The sequence below is a fragment of the Trichechus manatus genome, unplaced genomic scaffold (assembly GCF_000243295.1).
Source record: "Trichechus manatus latirostris isolate Lorelei unplaced genomic scaffold, TriManLat1.0 scaffold00116, whole genome shotgun sequence".
NCBI lineage: Eukaryota > Metazoa > Chordata > Mammalia > Sirenia > Trichechidae > Trichechus > Trichechus manatus.
The window spans coordinates 3280329-3289131 of record NW_004444052.1 but is presented as its reverse complement, the minus strand read 5'-3'; the positions used below and the strand labels follow the sequence as shown (position 1 = coordinate 3289131).

At 40.4% G+C, this 8803-nt stretch overlaps 1 protein-coding gene across 3 annotated transcripts in view; it reads right to left on the bottom strand.

The window, feature by feature from the left end:
• FBXL7 (F-box and leucine rich repeat protein 7) overlaps positions 1 to 8803 on the bottom strand; it is a 511954-nt gene that overhangs the window by 298790 nt on the left and 204361 nt on the right. The gene's annotated exons all lie outside the window — the stretch shown is intronic.

Here is an 8803-nt window from a genome sequence, read left to right as displayed (position 1 = left end):
GTTCTTTGTGGAAGGAAATCATACCACGCGATGATGCTTCACAGTTGTGTGAGTCACCCAATGGTGGGCCAACCCTTGTTGAACCTGCCATTAACTCCTAGGAAATTTCCGACCCCAAGTACCATCATCCATCAACGTGCACGGTAGTTTCATTCCTGGAATATCCAATGTATTCAATCTGTGCAAAAAATACTTCACATTTACATAAAACAGGAGTTAGATTCTAAGCCCAAATAATTATTAATTTCTTCTTCTTCTTCGTTTTTTTTGTTTTTTAACTGACATGAATTTTCAACGAGCTCCAAAGTCATGTGGGAGATGAACGTTTCTTCATTGTCTTCATTGTGTAAGACAGTCCTATGTGTTACAGGTCACTTAGCATCCTTACCTTCACCTACTAAACTCCAGTAGCACTTTCCAGTCAATGTCATGCTTGGTAAAGTAGAGGGTCAGCGAAAAAGAGGATGACCCTCAAGGACATGGATTGACACACTGGCTGCAACAATGGGCTCAAACATAGCAAAGACTGTGAGGGTGGCGCAGGACCGGGCAGTGATCTGTTGTACAGAGGGTCACTAAGAGTCAGAACCAACTTGATGGCACCGAACACCAACAGCATCAGAATATGAAAAGTTAAGCTTACAAGTCTGAAAAGGAAATGGGGAGAATTTACTCAGGGAATCTGGATTATAATTAGCAGTGTGGATTTCTGAGGATTTCTTAAATACCGGGTTTCCTGTAAAGGGGATTTACTATTACTGTAGTCAGTTCGAATCCACCAGCCACTCCTTGGAAACCTTATGGGGCAGTTCTACTTTGTTCTATAGGGTCACTATGAGTTGGAATTGACTTGACGGCAATGGGTTTGGTTTTTTTTCATTATTATTCTAATTCAGGGTGGCTTTGGATTATAATTCCCTCTAACATTCTCACTTGTAGCACTTTTAATGGGAAGAGGAGAGAATTTTATTATGGGAGAAGACAATGTGTTATTGCAATTCATTCAACAAAAATTTAGGATCCACAACCCACCAAGCCTTGAGTTCAGGATATGGGGCAGGCTCACTTGGAATGTTACATAGATGTTAAACCCACAGGAGTGGTTCTAGAATTTCTCTGGCCCAGACAGAGATTGTTTGCTGTCATTCAAAACTAGCTCAGGCCTAACGTTTGACAATCATGATGCCATGCTCGAAGCCCCAGTGGGTGGCCACCATGCCTCTTGGTTCAATGGCCCAATGCATTGCAACTTAAGTATGTCATAATTTCCAAAAGCTTCTCCTTCCAGGAGTTACATTTTCAAGCATCACTGCACTTCCAAGCTATTAAAAATTCAATAACTAACGGTACAGTTCCAAGAATGTCAATTCCACATTCAAAGTTACATTAAACATTACATAAAATGAGTTTTTCCTAGTTCTGTATTTTTACGTCTTGGATAAACTGCAACAATTAAAATAATATCCCTAAAGGGCAGTATTAGGAGCCCTGGCACAATGGTTAAGCGTTCGGCTGCTAACAGAGAGGTTGGCAGTTTGAACCCACCCAGTGGCAACACAGGAGAAAGAACTCTAAAGATTACAGCCTAGGAAAATCTATGGGGCAGTTCTACTCTATCACAAGGGGTCACTGTGAGTAGAAAATGACTCAATGGCACCTAATAATAATAGTAACAAAAGACAATATGCATTGTTCATGGCTACACATGGAGAGGTTGGGAAAAGAAAAGGCACACAAGTAGAGTGGGCAACAAGGTCCCTAACTCTGATAATAGGGCTTCCAAACAAGATTGGGTGATTTAGATAGAAGGACTCCTTCCATAAAGGTGCTTAGTGTGACACTTGGCCTATTTAGTGTGATGCTGCTAGATTATTTAAGTTCTGACAAATTTATCTAACAACAGTTAATGATACAAATGCATGGGCTCTATCCAGAACAGAATGTGGGGCTTTCTACGTTTGAGTATGCAATGGACAACATGACAAAGATGCCACTAAGGTGTGCCTGACCCAAGCCATGATATTTTCAATTGCCTCATATGCATGCGAAAGCTGGACAATGAAAAAGGAAGACCAGAGAAAAATTGATGCTTTTGAATTATTGTGTTGGTGAAGAATACTGAATATACCGTAGACTGCCAAAAGAACAAACAAATCTGTCTTAGAAGAAGTACAGCCAGAATGTTCCTTAGAAGGGAGGATAGGAAGACTTCATCTCACATACTTTGGACATGTTATCAGGAGGGACCAGTCCCAGGAGAAAGACATCATGCTTGGTAAAGCAGAGGGTCAGTGAAAAAGACGAAGACCCTCAATGAAATGGATTGACACAGTGGCTGCAACGATAGGCTCAAGCACAGCAACAACTGTGAGGATGGCACAGGACAGAGCAATTTCGTTCTGTTGTACACAGAATCGCTATGAGTCAGAATCCACTCAATGGCACCTAACAATAACAACAACGTGACAACAAATAGGCATAGCTCTCTATGATCTTGAAGGACCTCCATGAAGAGCTGATTGACCTGCACATCAAATTCAGGACAGTGAGTGCATGTAAAACTGCGCAGGTTCTGGAGGACCCTGAGTGAACAGGTGGACCAGGGCCTAAAGGCAGGCAGGTACTGACTGGATGCATCAGGAACCAGCATCCAGCACTACACAGGTTTTAGTACATGGAGCTCACAGTCCTCTTGCAAAGACAATCCTGGAAAACCACAACATTTGGTCACTGTACTCTGGCAAAGGCACCAACAGGGACATGGGTAAACAACAAACAAACAACCTTTTTGGTTTTTTCCTGGTATGGTGCTTGCGTATTTGCCAATCTGTTCTGTTTTCAGTGAGACAACTCAAAAACCAGGTTGCTAACTGCATAGTTGAGATTAGATCATGGTAAGACAGACCGAGTTTTAATAAAGCATACACCTTAACAACAGCATTTATTGAGTGCTTCCTATGAGCCAGGCATAGTGCTAAGCTCTATACATCTATTGTCTCATTTAATCCTGGTAACAACACTGAGGAAGGAAATTCTACCCATTTTATAGATGAGGATAGTGAGGAACAGAGAAGTTAAGTGAACTGCTCAGATCATACACATGGTAAGTTGCAGAGTTGGGATTTGAACCCAGGTCTGAAGGTCCTAAAAGCTTGCACTTCCCTTTACAGCTCCCTATCCAGATTATGTGTCATCAGCATTGTAAAAATAGATGCAGTATTCCATTATCCCCCACGAATATTTCTTTCTAACATTTGATCTATAATAGATGCCATTCCTTTACCTGACATATTCTCCCCAGGCCTTTCAGGTAAAGTTCTTTCTAGCCTTTCCTTTGAGAGGCTCTCTATGATTTTCTTCTCTCTTGTATCATCTTGAGATGATGAGTCCACTCAGCTGCAGTAACTCCAAAAAAACCCAAACCCATTGCCACTGAGTCAATTCTGACTCATAGTGACCCACAAGACAGAGCAGAACTACCCCATAGGATTTCCAAGGCTGTAATCTTTATGGAAGCAGACTGCCACCTCTTTCTCCCACAGAGCAGCTGGTGGGTTTGAACTGCCGACCTTTCAAAGATGCAGCCGAGCGCTTAACCACTGCACCACCAGGGCTCCCTGCAGTAACTCCCTAAAGATTTGCTTCCAAATCTTTTGTTATCCTCCCTATACACAAACCCTGTATCCAGAAAGACGCACTTGAATATTTTAAGCACTTAATGTCATTATGTTACTAATGTCACTCAATGTTCAAAGACTGCATCACAGCTTATTGTTCCACTAGGAGCATAATTAAGAATTTGGAAGAATGATCTCCCCTACTGGATTCACCACGTTTCTTATTTGTTCATACTCAAGAGGAAGTTTTTGTAGCTGTTGAAGACATAATTCTTTCTGGATCAACACGGCTATCGTAAGTACTGGGTAAGCTCGAATCTTACTTACTGAACATCACAATCAGAAAGTAATCTTTTTTCAAAGAAGAAGTTAGCCTACAAACAGGACAACTGAAAACTTTGGTAAATTTTTCCCCAACAGCAAATAGTGTCCACATCTTCCTTAACTATCATATCTACTGACATTATATTGCAGGCTTTCTAAGGGGAGAAATGTCTTCTTATTTCTCTTTAACTTCCTACCAAGCACAGTAAATCACTCTGCTCATTCATTCACTCACTCATTCCTTTATTCATTCACTCAGCCAAAGCCCACTGAGTGCCAGGCAGCCTGCTGCAAGCAGAGGGAGAGTCCTATCATCACAAACTTTCTGGCACCGCGAACTCGATGCACAAATGCCGCTGACTCTGCCCACAGAGCATGAAGCTGACACACAAGGACAGAATGTTAGGGCTGGGAGGGATCCTAGTACCTGTGACAAATGAGGACACAGCATTAGAAAGTTGAACTGACTGGCCGGAGGTTAAATAGCATGTTAGTGGCACCAGGAAAGTAGGATCCATACCTTCCAGTCAAGCCCTCTCCTCCCACGTCTCGTTGATTTCTTTCAACCCATACTGTAAATAAATATTTTCTACATCATAAAATGAAAAAAAAAAACTTATAAAATATACTCTTGTGCTAAGAAAAAAGGAATATCTTATTATATCATTCCCCATTTGAAAACTCTTCAATGGAGTCCCCTCAGCTCCCAGATAATTTCTGAATACCTTATTCTGATCTGGCCTCTGCCTACAGTTCCATCCTCGTGTCCCCACCGAGTCAACAGCCATCTGCAATCTCCCAATAGGCCATGCTCTCTCCCTCATTCATACAGTGCATTCAACAAATAGAAACCCTAGGCCAGACAGGTGGTGGCTGAGCATGAAGTATACTGGCCAGGAATCAAACCTGAGTCTCCCTCATGGAAGGTGAGAATTCTACCACTGAACCACCAATGCCTCATAAAATTACTTCGTTCTCTTAAAAAACTCTCACTACCTACGCTTTCATAGGGAAATATCACGTTATTTTTATGGCCTCCCCTTTATAACTATTATTTGAAGAGGTCTTCTGCTTTGAATTTTTTTTTCTTTCCCAAATCCATTAAAACTTTCCAGTGTCCCAGAATACACTCTCGGGATATGGGGGTGGGGGGAGCGGGGGTAGATGCTGTGTATCAAGAGGTCCTGTGGTCTTAGGCAGAAATGCCTGCAGAGCCGAGGTCTGTGGGCGACAGAGGTGTGGCCTTAGTAGAGTTATGGGTTCTCTGAAGTTGGTCTCAGGAATTGTTTAACCTTCTGGTACAGCTCAGCCTCATTTTCACACCCATTATCTGGAAGAATGGGTAAAGTACCTAGGTGTAGGTATATTATACAAAATAAATACATTTTAGCTGATTAATTTAAAATAACATTAAACAACTTTTTTGTGAGTTGAGGGTTTAAAAAAAGAGACAAATTTTACATATCTAAAGATGACTTCGAAGGAGGCCTGCTGTTGCAGTGGTTAAGTGCTATGTTGCTAACCAAAAGGTCAACGGTTCGAACCCACCAGAGGCTCCAAGGTGGAAAAGATGTGGCAGTCTGCTTCTGTAAATATTACAGCCTAAGAAACCCTATGGAGAAGTTCTACTCTGTCCTATAGGGTCACTATGAGTCAGAATTGACTCGAGAACAATGGGAAAAAGATGATTTCTAATTGCTCCCAAAGCAATGGTTTATTGATTCCTTATTTGAAAAGGAATCTCTCCTGTGTTTCAAATGAATAAGCAATACAACTTCACCTTTCGTCTTACTCTTTTTATTCTATTTTACAACCAGCTCTTGGCTTCTGTAAACATTACAGGAGGAATAATTAGGGCTACAGTTGATTTATTATGACTTTGGACACTGCCTAAGGCTGTAGATCAGAAAAATGAATCCAGGTGATTCCATACGCTTCAACTTCCTTTTATTGCCATCTTCCACAATTAGAAAATCTCAGACAGTGAAGTGTTTTCCCAGTGTCTGATACAAGCTGACAAGTTTCCAATCAGACATAAACATTTTTGAAGCCAGGGGTAGCAGACTGTATCCATCAGTTAAGATGTAGCCCGTACAAACATATAGCTATTAAACAGCTTTCCTCATAACAGACAGCCATTAGGGAGTTCAGTTGAGGAAATATGTTATCATGCTCCTGGCTATCAGTTGTGTACGTATGTGTATTAGATGCCATCGAGTCAGTTCCACTCATAGTGACCTTATGTACAACAGAACAAAACACTGCCTGGTCCTACACCATCCTCACAATTGTTGCTATGTTTGAGCCCATCGTTGCAGACATTGTATCGATCCATCTCATTGAGGGACTTCCTCTTTTTCATTCACACTCTACCGTACCAAGCATGATGTCCTTCTCCAGGGACCGGTCCCTCCTGATAACATGTCCAAAGTGTGTGAGATGAAGTCTTGCCATCCTCCCTTCTAAGGAGCATTTTGACTGTACTTCTTCCAAGACAGACTGTGTTCATACTTCTGGCAGTTCATGGTACAGTCAATATTCTTCACCAACACCATAATTCAAAGGCATCAATTCTTCTTTGGTCTTCCTTATTCACTGTCCAGCTTTTGCATGCATATGAGACAACTGAAAACACCATGGCTTGCGCCAGGCACACCTTAGTCCTCAAAGTGACATCTTTGCTGTTTAACACTTTAAAAGAAGTCTTTTGCAGCAGATTTGCCCAATGCAATATGTTCTTTGATTTCCAGAATGCTGTTTCCATGGACATTGATTTGTGGATCAAAGTAAAATGAAATCCTTGACAATTTTAATATTTTCTCCATTTATCATGATGTTGCTTATTGGTCCAGTTGTGAGGATTTTGGTTGCTTTCTGTTGAGGTGTAATCCATACTGAAGGCTGTAGTCTTTGATCTTCATCAGTAAGTGCTTCAAGTCCTCTTCACTTTCAGCAAGCAAAGTTATTTCATCTGCATATCGAAGGTTGTTAATGAGTCTTCCTCCAATCCTGATGTTGCTTTTTTCTTCCTGTAGTGCAGCTCAGCACATAGATTGATTACATATGGTGAAAGGATACAACTCTGACACACACCTTTCCTGACTTTAAACCACATGGTATCCCCTTATTCTGTTCAAACGACTGCCTCTTGGTCTATGAACAAGTTCCACACGAGCACAACTAAGTGTTCTGGAATTCCCATTCTTTGCAATATTATCTGTAATTTGTTATGATCCACACAGTCATATGCTTTTGCATAGACAATAAACACAGGTAAATATCTTTGTTATTCTCTGCTTTCAGCTAACATCCACATGACATCAGCAAAGATTTCCCTTGTTCCACATCCTCTTCTGAATCCAGCTTGAATTTCTTGCAGCTCCCTGTTGATGTACAGCTGTAACCGTTTTTGAATTATCTTTAGCAAAATTTTACTTGTATGTGATATTAATGATATTATTTGATAATTCTGCATTCTGTTAGATCATGTTCCTTTGGAATGGGTACAAATGGGCATCAATTAATCCCTGATAAATACAGTTGGATTTTCACAACTGTATATAAATATTTCAATTAACAGTATATTAGAAGCAAGTTGCTTAGAATAAAATTTAAAAACAATATTTTACATATATGCCAAAGTGAAATAAAGTGTTGAAATGGCATTCTCTATAATTAAATTCAGGAGTCTCTGGGTGGCACAAACATTTAAGTGCTCGACTACTAACCAAAATGTTGGTGGTACGAACCCACCGTGAGATGCCTCAGAAGATGGGCCTGACAATCTGCTTCCAAAAGGTCACAGCTTTTAAAGCCCTGTGGAGTAGTTCTACTCCGCACATACGGGGTCGCTGTGAGTCAGAATCGATTCAATGGCAACTAAAAACAACCACAACGTAATTAACTAAAAAAATCGTTTTTGTCTTGATAAGATGACATTTTAGGTGGTAGCAGTGGGGACAAACGTTATATATTCACCTAGGTGTTTTATTTTCTTCTGGATCAACAGTAAGGTCACATTTCCCAGCCTCCCCTGCAGTTAAGTTGGAGTCATGTGATTGGGAGCTGGCCAATATATGTGGCCCTGAGGTGATTGAGGCCACTTTATGCCTTGTAATAAACACCCTTACAGGAGCCTCAATGTTATCTCTTCTTATTCTGTGGCAAGCTCAGAGTCCACATTTCGATGATGATGGACAATGTCCTGGTTCCCATATGTCTGAATGGCACAATAGAGCAGAGCTGCTCATTTATCCTCACCTCTGACCACACTGGACTACAATCTAATCAACCAATACACTGCATAAAGTCACTGATATTTTGGTGCTGTTTGGTACAATGTCAGCATATCCCGACTGATATAGACCTCAGTTATCTGGGTGGGTAACATGCTGCGTTACATAAAAGCCTAGCTGAAATGAAACAAACCAGAGACTCTTCTTACTTAAGAGAAGCCATCTTGTCTAGGCATCGCCAGCTTTGTTCCACCTTTAAAAACTAAACTTCTGTTTCCTTATGTTCTTGCTCTAGTCGTTTTTACTTCCTTAAAAAAAAGGCCAAAAAAGAAAAAGAAAAAAAAAAGTAAACTGTTATAAATAAAAAAGCAAAGCCAGCATTAACCCACCTTTCTATTTGGTTTAAAACTAATTACAGGATAAATAGCTATACTAAATCTACATTTTTTAAATCTTCTTTTTTTCTAATTATAAGTCATTCCATTTTGTTATAGCAAATAGAGAAAATACAGCAGAAACAAAAAGAGAAAAAGAAGTTACCCATCATCACACCACCCAGGGATAAGTATTGTTAACAGATATGTGTAAACCATTCTAGCCTTTTCTGTGTGTGTAGGTGTGTAAAAA